This window comes from Psittacula echo (assembly GCF_963264785.1).
Source record: "Psittacula echo genome assembly, chromosome: 6".
In the NCBI taxonomy this organism is placed as follows: Eukaryota; Metazoa; Chordata; class Aves; order Psittaciformes; family Psittacidae; genus Psittacula; species Psittacula echo.
In genome coordinates, this window is record NC_137743.1 from 39,360,888 (window position 1) to 39,381,556 (window position 20,669).

The following is a 20,669-nucleotide window of genomic DNA, read 5'->3' on the forward strand; positions in this document are numbered from 1 at the left end:
TAAGGGTTGCAACCTGGTGCACTTGTGCTAGGGGAAGGAAGAGGCAGAAAAAGCAAGACTGCTTCATTTAGCAGTTGCATGTGAAAATGCAGAAATCTGGTATCAATTTCTGATAGAACATAAAGTTACATTTCCTCTGTGCTAATTATTTTTTATTGGGTTTATTGCCATAATGGTGTTTTCAAATGGCCAGGATTATCTGTGAACATACAGACATTTATCTAGGTTATATATATCTTTCATATAAACCCATATAACTGTATATTTACTTTGTGCAGCAAAAACATTTAGAATGTCTCTGAATAGGGTTTTGGGGTTTGGTTTGAGTGTATATTTTCACGTTTGCATGCATTTGCTGCACATAGTTACTAAAATCAGAGATTTCAGGAAGTACCTAGTTTCTTAGAATTGTAGTACTAAAGGCTCATACATCATGGCATATAGGAGCTAGAGAACAAATATCAAATTTTAGGACCTGAGTGCAATCCACTGAAAAGAATGTAACTGGTTGTGTGACTTATATCTGTGTCTGTGTGGACACTCACTCTAGCCAGATGATACAGTATTACTACTTGTGGGCTAAAATGGTTGTTCGCCTTATTTATCAGAGACACCTGAATGTTCCTTTGTCTGGTCCCTTAAGGAAGTAAAGTTACAGAAAGACTAAGAAAAGAGAACAGGCAAGACAAGACTTAACAGCCTACGTATATCTAAAATTGTAAACAACTGAAGATAAAAAGGAAATATTCAGGCTGCATAGGGGCTTATAGCTAGAAATAAAGTGGTGGAATGAAGAAAGAGGAGATTAAGGCTAAATGTCATGAAAGAGTGTTCTGCAACAGTAGTGGTTTTGTAGAAGACTCTTCCAAAGAAAGCAAAGAAAAGTAGTTTCAGGACAAAGGCCCTTTTTTTGCTTTTTCTTTTCCTGTTTCTTTCCTTCAGCTTAACCACTCAATGTAAAATAATCTCATGGGTATACAAAAGAATGTATTAAATTTTTGAGGCATGAATGTGAATCTCTGCATCCTTGGGAGCTGCTGTGATGATGCGTGAGTGCTGCACAGCTTTATAGAGCCAAAGGCACAGTCTTTGCTGTCAGGATCTCACAGTACAAGGTTCTGATCTTGTGTATGAGTTAATGATGGTAGATCTGTACATGGTGCACACTTCACTGACTTTAGATTAGACACTAGATTCAAGATTGGGTTAGAAGAGACCTTAAATATCATCCAGTTCCAACCCACTGCCACAGGCAGGAACACCTTCCACTAGACAGGTTGCTGAAAGCCCTGTCCAACCTGGCCTTGAGCACTGCCAGGGATGGGGCATCTCCAGCTTCTCTGGACAACCTGTGCCAGTGCCTCACCACCCTCACAGGGAAGAACTTTTTCCTCATATCTAATCTAAATTTCCTCTCCATCAGTTTAAAGCCAATTCCCCCCTGTCTTTTCCCTGCATGTCCTTATAAAAAGTCCCTCTCCAGGACCTAAATGGCAGTTCTACTAGTAACTTGTACTTTTTAATTTGAGATTAGAATCATTCTTAAAGAGCAATAAGGCAGTATATATCTGGGGGCTCTTAACTGCCAATGAGAGGTAAAGAAATAACAAACCAAAATCCTGAATTTAAACTTTTTTAATGGGTAAAATAGATGACATACTTTAACAATATAATTATTTTGACATGGATACTCTTAGCTAAACTTTTGAAAACTTTTGATCTCTTTTCCTAAAAAAAAAAAACCAAACAAAAAAACCCCCTTCTAATAGTATCTCCAGCTCATAAAATGTTTGAAGATCAAAACTACTTTGGGGGTTTAAACTAGTGTTAGCTACACTGCCAGGGATTCTTCAGTAGCCAAGGTGGTTTGAGATTTTGCTGCTTACTTCCTTTCAGCTGTTCATTCTTTCTCCATATGAAGATTTTCACCCCTTTTTTACTTGCAGCAGTCAAAATGCTTGTGGTGGTGTATCTGTGGGCTAGCAAAATAGTGCAGATAAAACATTTTTTGGTGTATTTTTATTGGGGAGGTGGTTAGCTGGATTCTGCAAAATATCCTCCAGTAGGTACAATTTTTGTTTCTTCAGGTGTTTGTTTTACTTGTTTGTTTTTTGGTGTAAACCCAAATCATTTCAGTGCTGTGGTTTTCAGTGTGGATCTGCATGTATTTGCTTCAGCACACTGGGGTGGTTGAAGCACTGTAAGAGCCAGGTAGGAAACAGGAAGCTGAGGTCCAAGCAGCGATTCTGTACCAGGTTTGGTCCTACAGAACATAGACATGCAAAAGTGCCCTTGGATTTTTCTTTTTTCCACATATATATTTCCAGTCTTTTACATATCCCAAATAACCATTAGAAACTGATTAAGAACTCTGATAAAATATGCAGTGCTTCTAAAAAACTACGAAGTGCTGTTGGTGAAGATGAAAGTAATTTCTGAAATTGTTTGCAATTATATAGAGCTATTGACATCACCTTGTTCTTATTTTTAGTAATACAACAGTAAGCCTGGATATTTTTTCTTTACTTTCTGCTCCTTTCTGAACTTGAACAGTGTTCCAGCTGAACCCTGAAATCTGACAGTCATCACTTCCAGCCTGGTAATAAAGTGTCGCCTCGGTGAAACTGGAGACAACCCTGACTCCAGTATTTGCTCCATATTTAAAGAAAAGATGTTATGAGATATTTTGCCCAATGTAACAAAAATAGTTAAATCTCTCCTTAAGATCTAAAAAGCAACTTTTCCTTGGGCTTAACTGTCTCCTTGCTGCCCCAGGAGGGTCTTATTTAAGTGCAGACACTCTATCTTTCCTTTTCTTAGGGAGCAACCTGTCTTATCAATAACTTCCATAAAACAGCATTTACTATGAATACCATTTCTGCTGTTAGACTGTGAAGAGACGAACTGCATACCTGATATGTCTGGATACGAAGGAAGTTAAGCACCACAATCCTTGTAATTCCTCCTAATGACTGTGAAATAGGGATGTGAATGATTATGGTTCTCCTGGGAGATGTCTTAAAATATTAGCAAGGTCATTTTCTTAACAAAAATTTCCAAACCTCATTTCAACCAAGTAGGAAGGGAATACTGCTTCTGTCTGTTTCTGACTTAATTGTCCGTGCACTGGTTGTGGAGATGTCATCATGTGATAGTGAGTTGCTAACACAGAGAGGTGCCTCTCAAATCCCTGGGGGGAATAAGGCTGTTTCCCTGAAAGATTTTCTTTTTAGTAAAGATAAGGTGGAAAGAATAATGATGGAGACAAAACTGAAAAGACAGAAATACCAGAAGGGATGGTAGGCTAAAGCCAGAATTTCTAAAGCTTCATTGGATGCATCTTCAGAGCTGGAAATGCCATTCAGAAGAAGTTGGCTACATTACCAAGCCGTTGAGTAGCAGGTGATCTTTTCTCTGCAAAAGAATAAAGAGCACTGAGTTCTTCATTGAATGTGTCTTAAAAAGGGATGTAGGGCTGTGTGAGTTGGGTTGGCCTCGTGCTCTGGGAAGGATGGGTAACCTGGAGAAACTTGGTATCACTGAAGGGGTTGATACAGGAGTTGAGAGCCGTACAGAAATGAGTGCTCCCTCCCTGATGCCTAAGTCCACTTTCTTAATAGCTCAAAATTCCAATTGAACTAAGCTGTTTAAATGGCACAGTAGATTTGTTGCGCAAAAATGGAGGTGTTAATCTGGCAGTCAGATATATTGGAGGGGAAATGAGGTAGAACAAATTATGAAGTCCATCCAGAATTATGTTCTTCCTTATTTAAAAAAAAAAAAAAAAAAGAATAAAAGCAAAAACCTACTAAGGCTTTTCTTAACGTGTCTAGAAAGTCTGCTTTTCAGGAAGGCAGCATAGTGAGCTGCAAGGAAAATAGAATTTTAGCTCTTATTTGACAAAGGAAGGAAAGAATAAAAGAATACAGGCATCACTTGACATAAATTTGCTGTTAAAAACAACCCCAAACATTATTACATTTGACGAGTTTCTGAAGTTTCTTGGAGTGATTTGCAGGTTTCACAGGACTAATCTATATATACTGCATGCATAATTGAAATGGGAGATAAATTCCATTCTGTTTGTAATACCATCATCTCACAAGGTATTTTTTATTAAATTAGACTTGGTAACTAAATTGCTCCTTATGCCTTTTGTGGATGCTCCTAAATCATCAGCTAAATAGCAGCTGATCCAAGTTTGGCAAAAGGAAGAAATGAAGTTTTGGAAGATTATATTAATTGTTCCCAATAGTAATCAATCAGAATTTGATACTTGTATGTGGTCTTGTTTTAAAAGCATTGTAGTTATGGCAGTGCTACAAATCTTAAGTTAATGGAGCAGAAGAAAAAAATAACAGTAAATATGGCCCATACTTTGAGCTTAAACATTCTGTGGATGTTATTTGTAGAATGGGTACTGTCTCCCTTGATTAAGGAAAACAGCAGGATTAAAAAGATCACTTTCCCAACTTTTTTCTAGTATTATCAGAAGCAGAAGCAAAGCGTAGACCAACTTACCTGACTAATTAGCAACTTGTTTTCTTTTGCTGCCTCCTGTTTACTTCATGCTTTTGATAACTTTGTCTTTAGAAAAATCTTTCCTGTGTTCTAGGGGTCTTTTTCAAAGCAACACTTGGACAATCAGACGCGTCGGTATTGAGGGCATGTCCTCAGCTTTCATCTGCTTTTCCTTACCTTTCATGTTTGTTTTTTCCCATTGTCAAAACCTGCAGTGCCTCCTCTTCGATATCCCTAGCAGCAGCTGGTTGTGTATTTGTTTCAGGATGTGGGTGGCCCTTCTGTCCTGCTCTTTCCAGACGTCAGGGTGAAGGGAAAGCAATCAGAATAATAGGTAGATGTGAATGTAAAGCCTGAAAAAAATGGGTGTCACGTTTAGGTATTCAGATACATGCATTAAAAACTTTTTAATCTTGCATAAAATGTTTTCCTAGATTTCAGTTTGTTGGACATGCACTGCTAACACAAAGAAATATTCCTGTTAGGTCTTGTGGGATTTAGGGGCATTTGTGAATTCATTTGTTTATAGAGTTCCATCAAAAGAGAAATCCTTTGTAAAACTATGGATGTTAAAATTACAGACATTGCTGCTTGTTCTGAGAAATTATAGGCAGTTATTAGTGGTTGAATATTGAAATTAAAATGCAGAAAAGACCCCTGAAACCTACAAGCTATGATTCCAAGTTTTGAGAGGAATACTTTTCCTAGGCCTTCTTTCTGGTTCCTTTCCTTGAAGATAAATAAGATTTTTAAAAATTTGTGGAAATGTCCATATGATTTTACTTACAATTTTACCAAGATTTACTGCTTAAACATTAACAGAAGTTAAATAAATTATAATGACCAGGAGAGCACAGACTAGTGCAGGCACAGAGGAAGCCCCCAACCATGGTGGTACCCATAACCAGGCAGAACAGCTCACCCTTTCATACTGCTATGAATGCATCTATTACGCTTGGAAATCTAACGGTTCCATGGGAGTTCTCATTTTTAAGTCTTCTAAGTAAAATGGTTTTTGAGGCTTTGGCACTGCCCTGTTACAAGTCCCCTGCCACATGTCAGGAGCTCTGGACACATGCGGACATCCCTGCTCTGGTCCGGCAGCTTTTGCCTCCAAATGTTTCTTCCTGTCGTGTTTGTGGGGTTCTGCTAGTGTTTGGATTTTGGGGTGGGGTTTTTTTCTGTCACGTGGGAAAGTCATCTGGCACAACAGGACATTGAACTTCTGTGAGAGTCTGGCCAGAAACAGAGAAGGGCTATTGCTTTACTGAATGCTACGTATAGCTGGTGCTATCGGACACCAGCCAGTACCTGCTATCAAGGTCTGGCTCTGCAGAACTGATAATGGAGTCTCTAGTGATGTCCCTGTGTCCTTCTTCTGGTACTAGTTTTCTTTTGCCTACTGGTATTTGAAATGCGCTATAAAACTATGCAGTTTGTGCTGAATAATTATGCTTCAGCTAAATGGATGGAAGAATACTGTTGAATGGAAACTGTCACAAGATCTGCCAATTAATATAGTTTTTCCTGTGCATTTGATTGCCTTTTCTGTTCTTTAAATAAGATAGAAAATGAAACAAGGGACATATCTGAAGAGATGCATTTTTTTTTTTTTTCTGTTGTTGCATAATCAGTGCAAATTCATACGTTCTTAAATTTACAGCATTTGGTGCCCCTAAATGATTCTAATCTAATTTTGGAGAAGAAGAACATTTCTTCAAACAATTGACGCTCAGCACTGCCATTTTTTCCATTAAAAAAAAAAAAGTCTCTGAAGAGATGTCAGTGTTTTATCTGCTGTGTAGTGTCCTCATTTCAGTTTTGATGTAGTATCATGATTTCTGGTATTCAGTGTTTGAAAGCACAAGAGCACTAACTATTTTATAATAGTAAATGTCAGTACACAGTTTTTCTCAAAATCAACCAAAAATAGAATTTTAGTCCAACTTATAGCAGCTTTGCAGGTTTTAAACACAAGTACTGATAGAAAACAGTCATTCAGAAATTAAAGCTTTGTGTGTGCAGTTCTGTAATGCAGCTCTTCCAGTCTTTGGTTCTGTGTTTACCAGGGCATCAGTTCTGTACAGTTTTATTATAGACATAGACTGCTGTGGAGCCACAGAATGCTGTTAGGGTGATAGCAACTGCTGCATATTGGAGGTGCATACTTTTGGTGCAATCTAAACAGCAGAGGAAGAACGTTGTGGTGTAGAACACCATGATACCTGGATAATGAAATAAATGTTTTTCCGTTTTCATTCTTCAGTACACTAGGTAGTAATTCTAATCCTTTCATTCATTTTTTCTTATTTACAAATCTTCACATTTTCAGAAGAATTTCAGCTATCTTTGCAGTGTTGTAGCCACAAGATTGCAGTTGACAGAAATTTTGTATTTTGTTTCCAGCTGTGTTGCCAACATACCAAGGGCTTGAGGAGGTCACTAAAAATCACTGTGCCACAGTTTTCTGTTAGTGAAGTAAGAACTCTGTCATGTTGGGAAATGAATTACATCTGAGAGTATATTTTCAGATACGTAAGATGTTTGGATGAATGGCAATATAGACGCAAAGTATTTTCTTTTGTGTATGGAAATCTTAAAAAGGTCAAAACCATCTTTATTTTTTTTTTTTTTTCCCAAGATTGTTCAAATCTGATGATGTGACATCTTGGAAAGGAGACATTTATGTGGCTGGTCATTTAGTAGCTATTTTAATTAGAATTCAAAAGAGTACTTGGGTGAAATGTGAGTAAATCTCATTACTTTGACAGCAGTTGCTTAACTACAAAGGAAGCATATATTTATTAAACCCTAGTTTGCTGTGGATAATAATTGTCTTAGGTCAGCATGGAGCTTGCCTTTCCCCACATTTCCCCTGTTTAACTTACATGAATGAAGGATTCTTCCTGTCTGTCATCTTAAATTTTTGAGCTGCTCATAGCAAGGCAAGGCTTTTTCCATTGGTGTCCGTAGTAACTTCTGGTTCCCAGTCTCTTAGCTTTGGTGTGCTTGCAATCTTCCTCGTCTTCCCACAGAAGGTCTCAGAGTTCCCTGGTTTGTCGTTCCTCTCTGAAAAACTGAGAGTTCAAACCCTATGTTCTCCATCTTCCTCTGGCTAGGGATAGTATAGATTGGGCAGCCTGACTCAAAGACCAGATGAGATGTGAAATAAATTGATGCAAAAGCTTCTGCATACTCAGTTGAATGACTCATAATTTCTGTACCCATGTAAAACGCTCTAGCTTAAAGAGCAAGCTCTGCTGTTAAGGTAGTATCAAGTAAGTGAGACTAGTGAACATCGCATCTAGACTTTTCTTTCCGTTTGTGAATGGTGTGGCAGAATGCATGGCAGGGACTGAGGTGAGGGAAGCTCTACTGCCTCAGTGGTTGAGTTGATAAGGGGGCTGGAGGAGTGGTTCTCTTCTCTTGTTCCACCCTTACATGATGTGTAGCTGAAATGTAGCTTTAGTTAGGTAGGATGTACAGCTTGAAAGCCTATGATGATCGCAGAGATAGTATCATAGAAAGTTTTGGGTTGGAGGGAACCAGAGATAGTATCATAGAAAGGTTTGGGTTGGAGGGGACCTTAAAGACCATTTAATTCCAGACCCCCTGCCACAGGCAGGGACACCTTCCACTAGACCAGGTTGCTCAAAGCCCCATCCAGCCTGGCCTTGAACACTTCCAGGTGGTTGCACATTACACAATCTCCATGGAGAATTTTGCTTTAGCTAGTTGTAGAAGTTACGCTGTTCAGCTTTAAAGACAGATTGGCTCCTGAAAAGAGTGTTAGAAGTAACCTAGAAAGAAAGGAGATGTAGATATTCATGTTTGGAAGAGAAATGGGTTTTCTTTAAAATGCCCTTTTTGTCTCATTGAGGGCTGATGTTGGGGTTGTTTTTTTTCCTTCCAGGAATACTGTTTTGTTACTCAGAACTTTTAATAGTACTGGGATTTTGTCTGTATTAAAAAATACAGGAAGGTTTTGTTAGTGACATGGGCCCAAGTGCTGCTGGACACAACTGGAGGTCTGCAAAGACTTGCCTTCACCAGCACACTGGTGATAAAATTAGTGAGGCTTTTGTACGTTTAGCTAAAATGTCTTTTTTTTTTTTTTTTCCGCCCCCAATTTCTAATTAGAAAGTTCAGTTACATTGGTGTCAATAAAATGGTAAATAAGAGTTAAAAGCAGGATGAAATTCTTTCTTAGAACAATACTGGAGCAGAGTGAGCTGTTGTGCAGTCTCATTAGCTCTTGATTGCTTGTCCTTGACAAAAACAAGACAGACCTGGTTTATTTATTTCTTGCTTAAAAGTATTAATTAAAAAAATACTGTGGTTGCCCTTTCTGCATTATTGTTGAACAAGAAAAGAAAGTGCATGTTTTCCTTCTAATTCTTCTTCAGTAGTAGCCTTTGCAACCATTTTGAATCATCTGTTGGATTCTAAAATCAGAGAATGTAACCTTGTTAAAGGATAGCAGCGTGTTTTGTGCAGTGCGTATTCCTGTTGCTTTCTTTCTCTTCCACCACACACATCAGGTGTAAAAAATAAAAAGCTAGGAAACTAAGATCTCTTCAGTGTTTTTCAGATCTAGCTCTTTACATTTGCGACTAAAAAAGAAGTCTGGAAAAGATGTTGTTACCCTTCTGTAGCTCTGTCCAGATATTTCTGTGCACAAGAGTTTTCTGTGTACATTTATTTCAGTGTGAAATAATCATCATAGGACTCTTAAGTTTGTTTGTTTGGGTTTTTCTCTCACAACTAAGAAGCATACCTCCCAAAGGCAAAAGACTGATGGAGATTGCAAAGGCTCTGTAGTATTTCTGTGACAGTGCCCCTTATATATTCCCTTATCTAAAAGAAAATGGTCTGAGATTCTGCACCTGTCTAAGCTAATGGGTTTCTTTTAATATCTCAACATCTTTATGAAGCTCAGGCATGTTTTTTTTCGCCCATGTGATTTAATGTAGCACATGTAACTTCATCCAAGTTACTTTTGATTTATGCTTGTGTAGAAGTTGGCTCTTTCAGGAAGCTGATTTGCTGAAACTAATGCAAATACTTAATTCCTGAGGTTAGAGTGTCTTCTGTTTGCATTTGTGATATTCTAATTAACAGCAAACCCCCAGTGTGGTGTGGGTGCAGACAGCACAACTGATGGAGCAGCAGGTTTCACCATCAGAGCTCTGGATCAGCCCAGAGATTCATGTAAAGAAGTACAGTCATGGGGTCAGGGTGGTGTGAGCAGTATCATTTTCTGCATTTGAATTATTTTTGTAAAATGTTTGAACAATACTTTGTGCCATTGTGTCAGTAATAGTGGAAAATCTACCTTATCCCAAGTAATGCAGAAATAGAGCAAAAGAGCTATTTACAGTGGGAACAAATGGAAAGCTAATGACATTAGAAAAACGCATTGATGTTTTTACATAGCTATGCAATATAGTATTTAGGTTAAAGATAAACCTACTGGTTTTAAGACTCAGTAGCAACCATAAGTTAAAAAAAAAATAGTGTCTAAAACCAATTTATTAATTTTTCCCCAGTGATTTTTGAGCATTTACATTGATTATTGTCACGTGTTCAGACAGCTTAGCTTCTTCAAAATTGCGGTTCAGGAGTAAACTAATGAGAAGATAGTTGGGATTTAGGAAGCTTCATTTCTTAGAATATACTAGACATTGAGTTGTATCTAAATAAATGTTTTGTCCCCAGTCCAGAAGAAAATAAAAAAAATCAAAACAGAATCTTACATTTGAGCAGAGACATATGTTTTGTGGGTTGGCACCAGACTAAGATTCAGAATCTTGTAGAACCAACTCCTCATACTCCAGGATATTTAGTGGAAAAACATTTAAACCAAGGTGCTAGAGAATTTTTTTTTTAAGACGTAATAAAAAAAAAAAAGAAAAAGAGTAAAAGAGAGCTTCTGATATACTATACAAAGGAATTCCAGCCCCAGCCGGTAAGTTGGCTTCATTGGGGCCCAACTAAAAGGCCTCCATGAATTATTCATAGCATAGGGAATTAACAAGGGGAGTTAGAGATCTGCATACACCTGCAGGGCTATGATCTTATTGGCATCACAAAGAAGTGGTGGGATGGCTCCTATGGCTGGAGTGTTGGAATGGAAGGATACTGGCTCTTCAGGAAGGACAGGCAGGGAAGATGAGGAGTGGGTGTTGCCCTCTGTCAGTGATGAGCTGGAGTGCATGGAGCTGTGCCTGGGGATGGATGAGGAGCTGACCGAGAGCTTAAGGGATTAATGCTTTTGCTAGAATAATCTTAAAGCATAATATTTTTTTCCTTTTTATTGCTAAATCCTGCTGTCATTCTAGTTCAGTGATAGGCTTGAGAGCTGGGCCTGCACATGCACTGAGGCATTCCCAACCACAGATACAGGCTGGGCGCAGAACGGACTGAGAGCAGCGCTGAAGAGAAGTACTTGGGAATGTTGGCTGTCAAGAAACTCAGCATGACTCATCAGTGTGCGCTTGCAGCCCAGAAAACCAGCCGTGCCCTGGGCTGCATCACCAGCAGAATGACCAGCAGGTCAAGGGGCAGGATTCTTCCCCTCAACTCTGCTCTCATGAGACTCCCTCTTACAGTACTGCATCCAGCTCTGGGGTCCCCAAAATGTGAAGGACATGGACCTGTTGGGGCAAGTCCAGGGGATGCCACAAAGATGCTCCAAGGGGTGGACCACCTCTTCTATGGAGACAGGCTGAGAGAGTTGGGTTTGTTCAGCCCAGAGAAGACAAGACTCTGGGGAAACCTTAGAGCAGCTTCCAGTACCTAAAGGGGCCAAAAAGAAACATGGAGAGGGGCTTTTTACAAAGGCAGGTAGGGACAAGACAAAGGAGAATGGGTTTAAACTGGCAGAGGGGAGATTTAGATTAGATATGAGGAAAAAGTTCTTCCCTGCAAGGCTAGTGAGGCACTGTCACATTTTGCCCAGAGAAGCTGTGGCTGCCCCATCTCTGGCAGTGCTCAAGGCCAGGTTGGACGGGGCTTTGAGCAATCTGGTCTAGTGGAAGGTGTCCTTGCCCATGGCAGGGGTTGGAACTAAATAATCTTTAACAGTCCCTTCCAACCCAAACAGTTTTGTGATTCTTACAAATATAGGCTATCTTAAAGACAGAAAATGTCCAGGGTTTACTGTCCCTTTATTTCTAGTACTGTGTAACTGTGACCTTTTTTTTCTGGTGGCATTCTCAAAGGACATACAGGAAGGTACTGTAAATAAGATAATGTGGTATTAAAAAATGTTATAATTTCATTGGTAAATTCACATTAATTGAAGATGAGATCATAGTGACTCCTTCTGGCTGTTAGAATGATGATCATAAAATCATATGAAGAAAAAAATAACAAAACACTTGGGTGTCATTCAACAAAATTGAACAGGCCCCAAAGATTTAGAAGGTTCCCCTGAAACACAGAAGCAGCTTTTTCCCTATGATGCAAGGCTCAGACTCCTCAGGTTTTTGAGAGGAGGTTTTAAAAACCTTTTTAAAGGTTTTGAGAACAATATTAATGATACCCTTACAATTATTGCAGTTGTTATGTATGAGAGAAACATGTTGACATTTGATCAGAAGTAACATTTTCAATGAGAGCAGAACTTATATATCTGGATTTTGGTTGTGTGGTTCAGTACCAACAAAAAAAGAAAATACTGTCTATTGACACAAAAGGAAAAGTGAGAAGGATTGACTTGTCAGGCAAAAAAGAAGAATTTCAGTGGCACTTAAAAAAATATGGGGAGATTTGGGTATGAATCAACTTCTTAACAAAATTGAATGCTGAGTTTGAAGGGCAGATGATAGCCTCAACACTGTACTCCATGCGCGAAGTTTTTAGCGAAAACAACTCAAAGATTCTAAACTATTTTGAGGAATAGTTGTTTAAAATGGCATGATGAAATGTTGCATTTCTTTCCCTGTAGTTGATCCTTATTATGTGTTTGCCCTTCTTTGGGCTCTAGTTCTCGGATCATCTTCAATTTGAAGATCTCTCTGTCAGCAAGTGTGCTTTCTGATTTGTAATCACTGATAAGTATCTTCCACGCTGAACTTATTAAACAAATGTGTTGATGAATTCTGTTTTGCTTTCTCTTTGCTTTCTCTGACTTTATTGGTTTGGCGTATAAAACAAGTACAGCCAAGGCCAGGTATAGCTAATGAAAGAGCTGTATGGCATGACAGCACAAGATGGAGACCTGTTGAATTAAACGTAATGTTTTGAGTTGAATGTTGATATTGGCATGCCTTACTGCAGTAACACTTGGTATCTTAGATTATGCTGGTCAGTGACTTTGAACAGCTTATCAGCAGAACTTGTTCACCTGTTTGTTTCACAGACTACTTCTCTGCACTTCAGGGTATTTCAACTGTCTTAGATTATCTGAAACACATACCTTTCCTGACCCTCAACACTGTCTTGACCCTTATCTGAAAACGTAGTGGCAGTCTGCTGGGACAGCGTTGCTTTCAGTTCCTGCAGAGCAAGTTTTTTGTATGTTAATAGCGTCATTTTGTATCGGGAAATTTTTCGCCATATCAATCAATACCAGCTTGCAGTCTGGCAAGCATCAAGGCACAGTGTACATCCAATTTCTTTTTCAGATTTTTCATTGGAAAAAGAGAGCATAATCATGGTATAGCCTATGCAGTTCTATTTCAGAGGCTGATCTGGCAGTTACTGTTTTTACAAAGATTTTTAATTTTTGGAAGCACTAGAAAGAGCGGAGGGTCTCCTAGTATTCATTAAGGTGCTTTTTTTGTGGAAGAAGTTGATTTGAAGGATGTTTATTTCCAGGTGATGAAAGTGTTTAATTTGTCTTAAGAAGCAAATACGGACAATTCAGATACAGCATGATAATAAAGCTGAGATGAAATAACTTTTTGTGTTATAGGAAAACTGCAAAGAACTTAGTCATTTTGCTGTTAAAGGTGTTTAACTATCATGGCTTTAAACAGCAATAAATTGTCCACAGAGCCTGATAAGTTATCTGTTGATCTGATCACCTTTCCACATATGTCCTGGCTGCTGGCAATCATGTGACCCTGGCCTGCGAATAAATAAATGAGTAAAGAGAGAAATCATAGATTTTATTTTTTTTTTAAATGTATATTCAAGATTAATTAGTTGCTTGTGTTAACCCCAGTTGGATTGCTGCTGTGGTTGCAACTATCAGGACTCGGCAAAAGGTTTTCCTGAGCCACCAGCTCTAGGTTGCCCTGCTTGAGCAAGCGGGGTAGACCAGATGTTCTCAAAAAGCCCCTGGCACTCTCAACTACTCCATGGAAATGTTATCGTGGTTATAGTAGACAAGTAGTTTCTCTTTCAATGTAAAAAGTTGAAAATTAAAAAAAAAACAAAAAAACAAAAAAACCCAAAAAAACCAAACAAACAAAACAAACAAACAAACAAAAAAAACCAAAAAAAAAAAAAAAACCACAACCAAAAAACCCAAAAGTTGCTGTTGGACACCTTGACATGAGTTGATTCCAAACGAAGCACATACATAGACCAGTTCATCAGTGCTGACCTTACCATAAGCATAGTAATTTTTTTTTAACTTCATCTTTTCATAGTTACAGTACTGAAATATGAAAACAGCACCAATAAATGATACCGTACAGTTATCCTTTGAACACTGCAGGGTTTTTTAAACCATAACTGGCATTTTTAGGGGTGTTGTCTTAAAGCTACCTAGACTTCTGCAAAGCGTTCGACACTGTCCCACATGACATCCTTGTCTCTAAATTGGAGAGACATCAATTTGATGGGTGGACCACTCGGTGGATAAAGAACTGCCTGGATGGCCGCACGCAAAGAGTTGTGGTCAATGGCTCAATGTCCGGCTGGAGACCAGTAACGAGTGGTGTCCCTCAGGGATCGGTGTTGGGACCGGTCTTGTTCAACATCTTTGTCGGTGACATGGACAGTGGGATTGAGTGCGCCCTCAGCAAGTTTGCTGATGACACCAAGCTGTGTGGTTTGGTTGTGTCATGGTTTAAGTCCAGCCAGTAACTCAGAACCACGTAGCCGCTCACTCACTCCCCACCCTTCTGCCCCCCCCACTCCTGGAGGATTGGGGAGGAGAATCGAAAGAATCTAACTCCCACGGGTTGAGATAAGAACAGTCCAGTAACTAAGGTATAACACAAACCACTACTGCTACCACCAATAATAATAATGATAAGAGAAATAACAAGGGGAGAGAATACAGCCGCTCACCACCTGCCAACCAATACACAGCCTGACTTGAGCAGTGATCTAGCCCTTCTGGGTAACTGCCCCCAGTTAATATACCGGCCATGACGTGCTGTGGTATGGAATACCTCTTCGGCTAGTCTGGGTCAGGTGTCCTGTTTCTGCTTCCTCCTGGCTTCTCCTCCTCCCTGGCAGAGCATGAGCCTCAGAAAGTCCTTGGTCAAAGTAAACATTACCAAGCAGCAACTAAAAACATCGGTATTATCAGCGCTGTTCCCAGGCTGAAAGTCAAAAACACAGCACTGCACCAGCTACGGAGAAGGAGAAAAAAAAAATGACTGCTACTGCTGAACCCAGGACAGGTTGATATGCTGGAGGGAAGGGATGCCATCCAGAGGGACCTTGACACACTTGTGAGGTGGGCTGATGCCAACCTCATGAAATTTAACCGTGCCAAGTGCAAGGTCCTGCACCTGGGTCAGAGCAATCCCAGGCACAGCTACAGGTTGGGGAGAGAAGAGATTCAGAGCAGCCCTTCAGAGGAGGACTTGGGAGTGTTGGTCAATGAGAAAATGAACATGAGGCAGCTCCAGTGTGCACTCGCAGCCCAGAAAGCCAACCGTATCCTGGGCTGCATCAAAAGGAGCATGACCAGCACATTGAAGGAGGTGATCCTGCCCCCCTACTCTGCTCTTGTGAGACCTCACTTGGAGTATTGTGTGGAGTTCTGGTGTCCTCAACATAAAAAGGACATGGAACTGTTGGAACAAGTCCAGAGGAGGGCCACGAGGACGATCAGGGGACTGGAGCACCTCCTGTATGAAGATAGACTGAGAAAGTTGGGGCTGTTCAGCCTGGAGAAGGCTGGTGGGGAGCTCATAGCAGCCTTCCAGTACCTGAAGGGAGCATGTAGGGATGCTGGGGAGAGGGACTCTTCATTAGGGACTGTAGTGATAGAACAGGGGGTAACATGTTCAAACTTAAACAGGGGAAGTTAAGATTGGATATAAGGAAGAAGTTCTTTACTGTGAGGGTGGTGAGGCACTGGAGTGGGTTGCCCAGGGAAGTTGTGAATGCTCCATCCCTGGCGGTGTTCAATGCCTGGTTGGACAGAGCCTTGGGTGACATGGTTTAGTGTGAGGTGTCCCTGCCCATGGCAGGGGTGGTGGAACTAGATGATCTCAAGGTCCTTTCCAACCCTAACTATTCTATGATTCTAAGTTGTCTTTTAAAAGTTATGGGGGGGGGTTAACTTTTTGTGATCTATTAGTGTTCATAAGATAACACATTTTAATACTTACTTGTAATTTTGTCTTTTCTCATCTTTAACTCAGGGAATGATTAATGCTGTTATTATTTTGGTATGATAACAGTCAGTTTCCCAAGTTTGGTATATTTAGTCATAAATATACTAATGCCAAGTAATTGTTTTATGCCTCAAGTAGATAAATGCCTTCCCATGTAATGGCTCTGGTGCTTGTCTATTTGTTTTTAACAGCAGCTAATAAATTAGTGTAATTAATGCACAATTTTATTTTGTGCCTTCTTAATATATATTTAAAAAAAAAAATCCTCTGTCTAGTTGGAATTATCCTGGCTTATGTATGCTTTGTGTTTTTCTTCAGATCCTTGTTGACGATGGTGGTCATTGGAGGCATAAATATTGAAGAATATACCACTTACAGACAAGATCTTTGAAATCCGTTCCCTTCAGACAGCAAAGGTACATAAAATAATCTATATTATGCATTTTTATGTAAGTAATAAATTAGGTTTTTATCTAAAAAATAACCAACATTTAATAGCAACTGAAGTTTAGGAGTTTGACCACAGTTCAAGTTTCACCTTTTTTCAGTAAATTTATTTATCCTACTGATGTGAAAAATCGGCTAAATTTAAAAAGCTCCATTTCTTTTCTTCCTTGTAGTTACAAGAGTGTGAGTCCTTAGTTCTTTTTCCACAGAGGAAAGAAGTGGTCAATCTTTTGGCAATTTCTGTAGAAGTTTAGAAATGTGGCTTCTTTTTAATTAAATTTTAGAGACACAAATCCAATGTGCTCTGTACTTGTGCTGTTTATTTTGAATGTGTGAAGTTTTGAGCAAAATGCATGTTAGGTATTCGGGAGAGTTTTGTTTGTGTGTTATTTTTTCTATTTTGAAATTAATTATAAAAAAAAGTCCAGATAATGTGGGAAGGATTTTTTCTGTATGGAAATAGAGCTAATATTCCCATTCATCTGTTGTTAATTTAATGTGTGGTAATATCTGAAATTTAGTGATTATATGGTAGTAGATTTTTGGTTAGCTGTACAGCTCATCTATGAGCAAACCAATTAAGACATAATTTCACAATATAATTGAACTCCTAGTGGGACACTTGAATTCACTAGAAATTTACATACTTGCTTTTCTTTGTTTTAGTAGACAGGTCCAAAATGAGGTACAACTTCACTCTTCTGAATCCAGCAACTTCACCTGAGACTTTGCAAAGTGAAGCATGTAAAATGAAGTTGAATGGATAAATAAGTTCATGAATAAGTGACTTAGTTACCAAATCTGATATTTGAATAGCTCTTATTAGCTGTTTATTTGAAGAATAAAATTTATTTTGTTGTTAGGACACTGTGGCCCTGTTGATGTTCTTTTCACCTGCAGTGCAACACCGTATGGTACAACACAGTGAAAACCCATCTACTTAGTACAAAGTTTGTTCAGCATTCATAACTCATTTTCTTTCTTTATGCATGTCCGGGCAGCCTGGATCTGCTGGCAAAGGGCTTATTTGGATATCTTTATAACTGTTTCTTTTCAAGAAATATGAACAGAATATCACTGGAATTGCATAGTTAGTGCATGGATGCACTACCATGCATATAGCATCAGGGCTGAGGCACACAGGGTCAGAATTCCGTTTCACATCTGTATTAAAAAATTAAGTATTTCATTTATGCAGTGTTTGCAATGCATTTTGTTTTATTGCCGCTTCAAGTATCTTGTTACGGAAGTCAGGGCTTTCATATGAAACCCCTTTTTAACTCTTTAGGTTTTTTTCATCCCAAGTTTAACTGCAAGGGCACTAAACCTCTACTCTTGTATATCACCAAAGGCAGTGGATGCTGGCAGATGCATCGAGGCTAGTGCAGCCCTGGTGCCATTGGGTTTGCGTCGTTCTAAGTTTGGTCAGCTCCCAGGTGATGCTGTAAGAGAACAGCACACGGGAAAGAGTTAAAAAGTGGGGCATGTGTAACTGACCTGCATGATCTAAAATAAGGAAACGATAGCTGTTTGTTAGAGAAAAGCTCAAATTAAGAAGGAAATGAAGGTATTTCTCTTTCCCCTTGCCCCCCTTTTATTTTGACCCCCAGAAGGGAAAACCTTTTCCATTTAAAAGATGAACACTACTGAGCTGAGAGAGATTATTTATACCTCTGCCATCTTGAAGTTAAATTTTTTGAGTTTGTTTTGATGTTCCTGTTTCCTTCAAGAACAGACCTTTGCATATGTTTTTATTTGTTCTAAAATGGGGGCCTGAGACATCTGGTAAAGGAAAGCCAAATGTTTGGAGGGAATAATTATCAAAGCTTGTATTTGAGTTAAGAAGAAACATTTTTTGTATGTGAAAAACTGGAACAGGGAAAGTATTTCTTTCTGTAAGGTTAACGTTCTACTGGTTGTTTCCTTAATGTTTTAGTATATACATGTGGATAAACCTCAGGATGTTTCTGCTAAAGGGAAAAAAACATTTAGCTCTCACTCTCAGCATCTTAGCTCTTATTTTTTACTCTGTCTACCAGTATGAAAATATCACAGCTGTATAGGTATGTGCAGACATTGTTTCTATTCCATTTGATCTATTTTTAAATGCAGGAGTTTTCTGTATTTAATACATATTATTGTGCTTGCAGTCTTAATACTTCAAAACCTTAGTGACCTTGCTTCACCCATTGTACCTTGTACATTATTATGCAGTCTTTAATTATGTGACAACATGCCATTTTTCTCCATAGAAGGAAATCCTTAAATAGATGGCATTTAATCAGTATGCAGCTATCCAGTATTTTTAATTGTTCAGTGTGTCGTTCGAGATCTTCCATACTCTGTATAGTTTTGAGACCTTGCTCTGCAGATAGAATTAGGGCTTTGCCTTCATGCTTTGCTGTACCTTTAGCAACAGGTTTTCATTTAAGAATATCTGGCAAACCCAATTTCGGAAGGCAAGGTAATTTTGCAGAAACATTTTCGGTTCTAGGAGCTTTCCTTGCGTGCTCTTGAAGGGCTGCTGAGATTTGTATGCTTTCTACGTTAGTTGCAGAACTGAAGTACTCCATGAAGATTCTTTGAAGTCAGAAAAGTGAGATCAGTGATCCTACATGAAGAGAGTAGGAATTGAAAGTATGGTTGGTCTAGGCATCTTTTTTTAAAGTCACAATTTCATTCTTCTTTGGTTCTCAGTTTCACATTCAGCCAGTCTTAATTGTGTCCTAGTTCATAGGATCACAGAATAGTTAGGGTTGGAAAGGACCTTCAGATCATCTAGTTCCAGCCCCCCTGCCATGGGCAGGGACACCTCACACTAAACCATGCCACCCAAGACTCCATCCAGCCTGGCTTTGAACACTGCCAGGGATGGAGCATTCACAACCTCCCTGGGCAACCCATTCCAGTGCCTCACCACCCTAACAGTAAAGAACTTCTTCCTTATATCCAAACTAAACTTCCCCTGTTTAAATTTAAACCCATTACCCCTTGTTCTATCACTACAGTTCCTGATGGACAGTCTCTCCCCAGCATCCTTGTAGGCCCCCTTCAGATACTGGAAGGCTGCTATGAGGTCTCCACGCAGCCTTCTCCTCTCCAGGCTGAACAGCCCCAACTTTCTCAGTCTGTCTTCATACAGGAGGTGCTCCAGTCCCCTGATCATCCTCGTGGCCCTCCTCTGGACTTGCTCTAGCAGTTCCATGTCCTTTTTATGTTGAGAACACCAGAACTGCACACAATACTCCAAGTGAGGTCTCACGAGAGCAGAGTAGAGTGGCAGGATCAACTCCTTCGACCTGCTGGTAACGCTTCTTTAGATGCAGCCCAGGATACGGTTGGCTTTCTGGGCTGCAAGCGCACACTGAAGCTGGCTCATGTTAAGTTTCTCATGAACCAACACTCCCAAGTCCTTCTCCACAGGGCTGCTCTGAATCTCTTCTCTGCCCAACCTGTACCTTGTATGTCTTATGTCCTGCATCTCTGTTTCCATTCTCCCTCATCCAAGTAATTTCTAGTGTCAGACTGTTTCTATTTCAAGTTTATTACCCGTTCTCACACAGTACTTATCTTCCCTGATTTCACGTATGCTCTAGCATTGCAGTTCTATTCTGGCCCCAGATTTGCACCCCTTTTTCTCAGGGTGAGTCTGCACAGATGGGTATTGAAGGTTGCACATCTTTCTACTCATACTCTTGAGTTAGTTGATGCAAGTCAAGTTTACTACAACAGTCTTGTAGCTACTTGAGCATGACTGAAGTGCTACAGGGGAGCAGTCTGCCTCTGTGGTGTGCTAGGAAGGTTGCGCGCACAGCCTTAGTGCCAGGATCAGCCATCTGCTGAATGGTGTCCTTGCTATGGTGCGGATGTGCATTGCTATCTCGCATTTTCAAAACTGTAAATTTCAAAAAGCTTTAAATTGTGTATTAGAGTTTTGAATTTATGGGTATTTTTAATTATACATTTAGGAGCTTGCGTGTCAACGCTGTGGATTTTCCTTATTTGTAAACTGAAATGTCACTTAGAGATTTGTGGTATTTATTTCAACATGCGAAAGAAACCGGAATGATACATTATAAGTACTCATAATATTTTTTTCATGTTAATCACCTGCAAGGGTGCAAAAACATATCAGCATTAATAAAATAAATTTGGGGCTGTTCTCTAAAT

The 20,669-nt window shown here is 39.4% G+C and overlaps 1 protein-coding gene across 6 annotated transcripts in view; it reads left to right on the top strand.

Annotated features, from left to right (window-relative positions):
- MBD5 (methyl-CpG binding domain protein 5) overlaps window positions 1-20,669 on the top strand; it is a 160,602-nt gene that overhangs the window by 41,372 nt on the left and 98,561 nt on the right. For all 6 annotated transcript variants that reach the window (XM_080621834.1, XM_080621839.1, XM_080621833.1 and 3 more), the window contains exon 2: window positions 16,371-16,468. The gene's annotated coding sequence lies outside the window, so the exon portion shown is untranslated. The remainder of the gene's footprint in view (window positions 1-16,370; window positions 16,469-20,669) is intronic.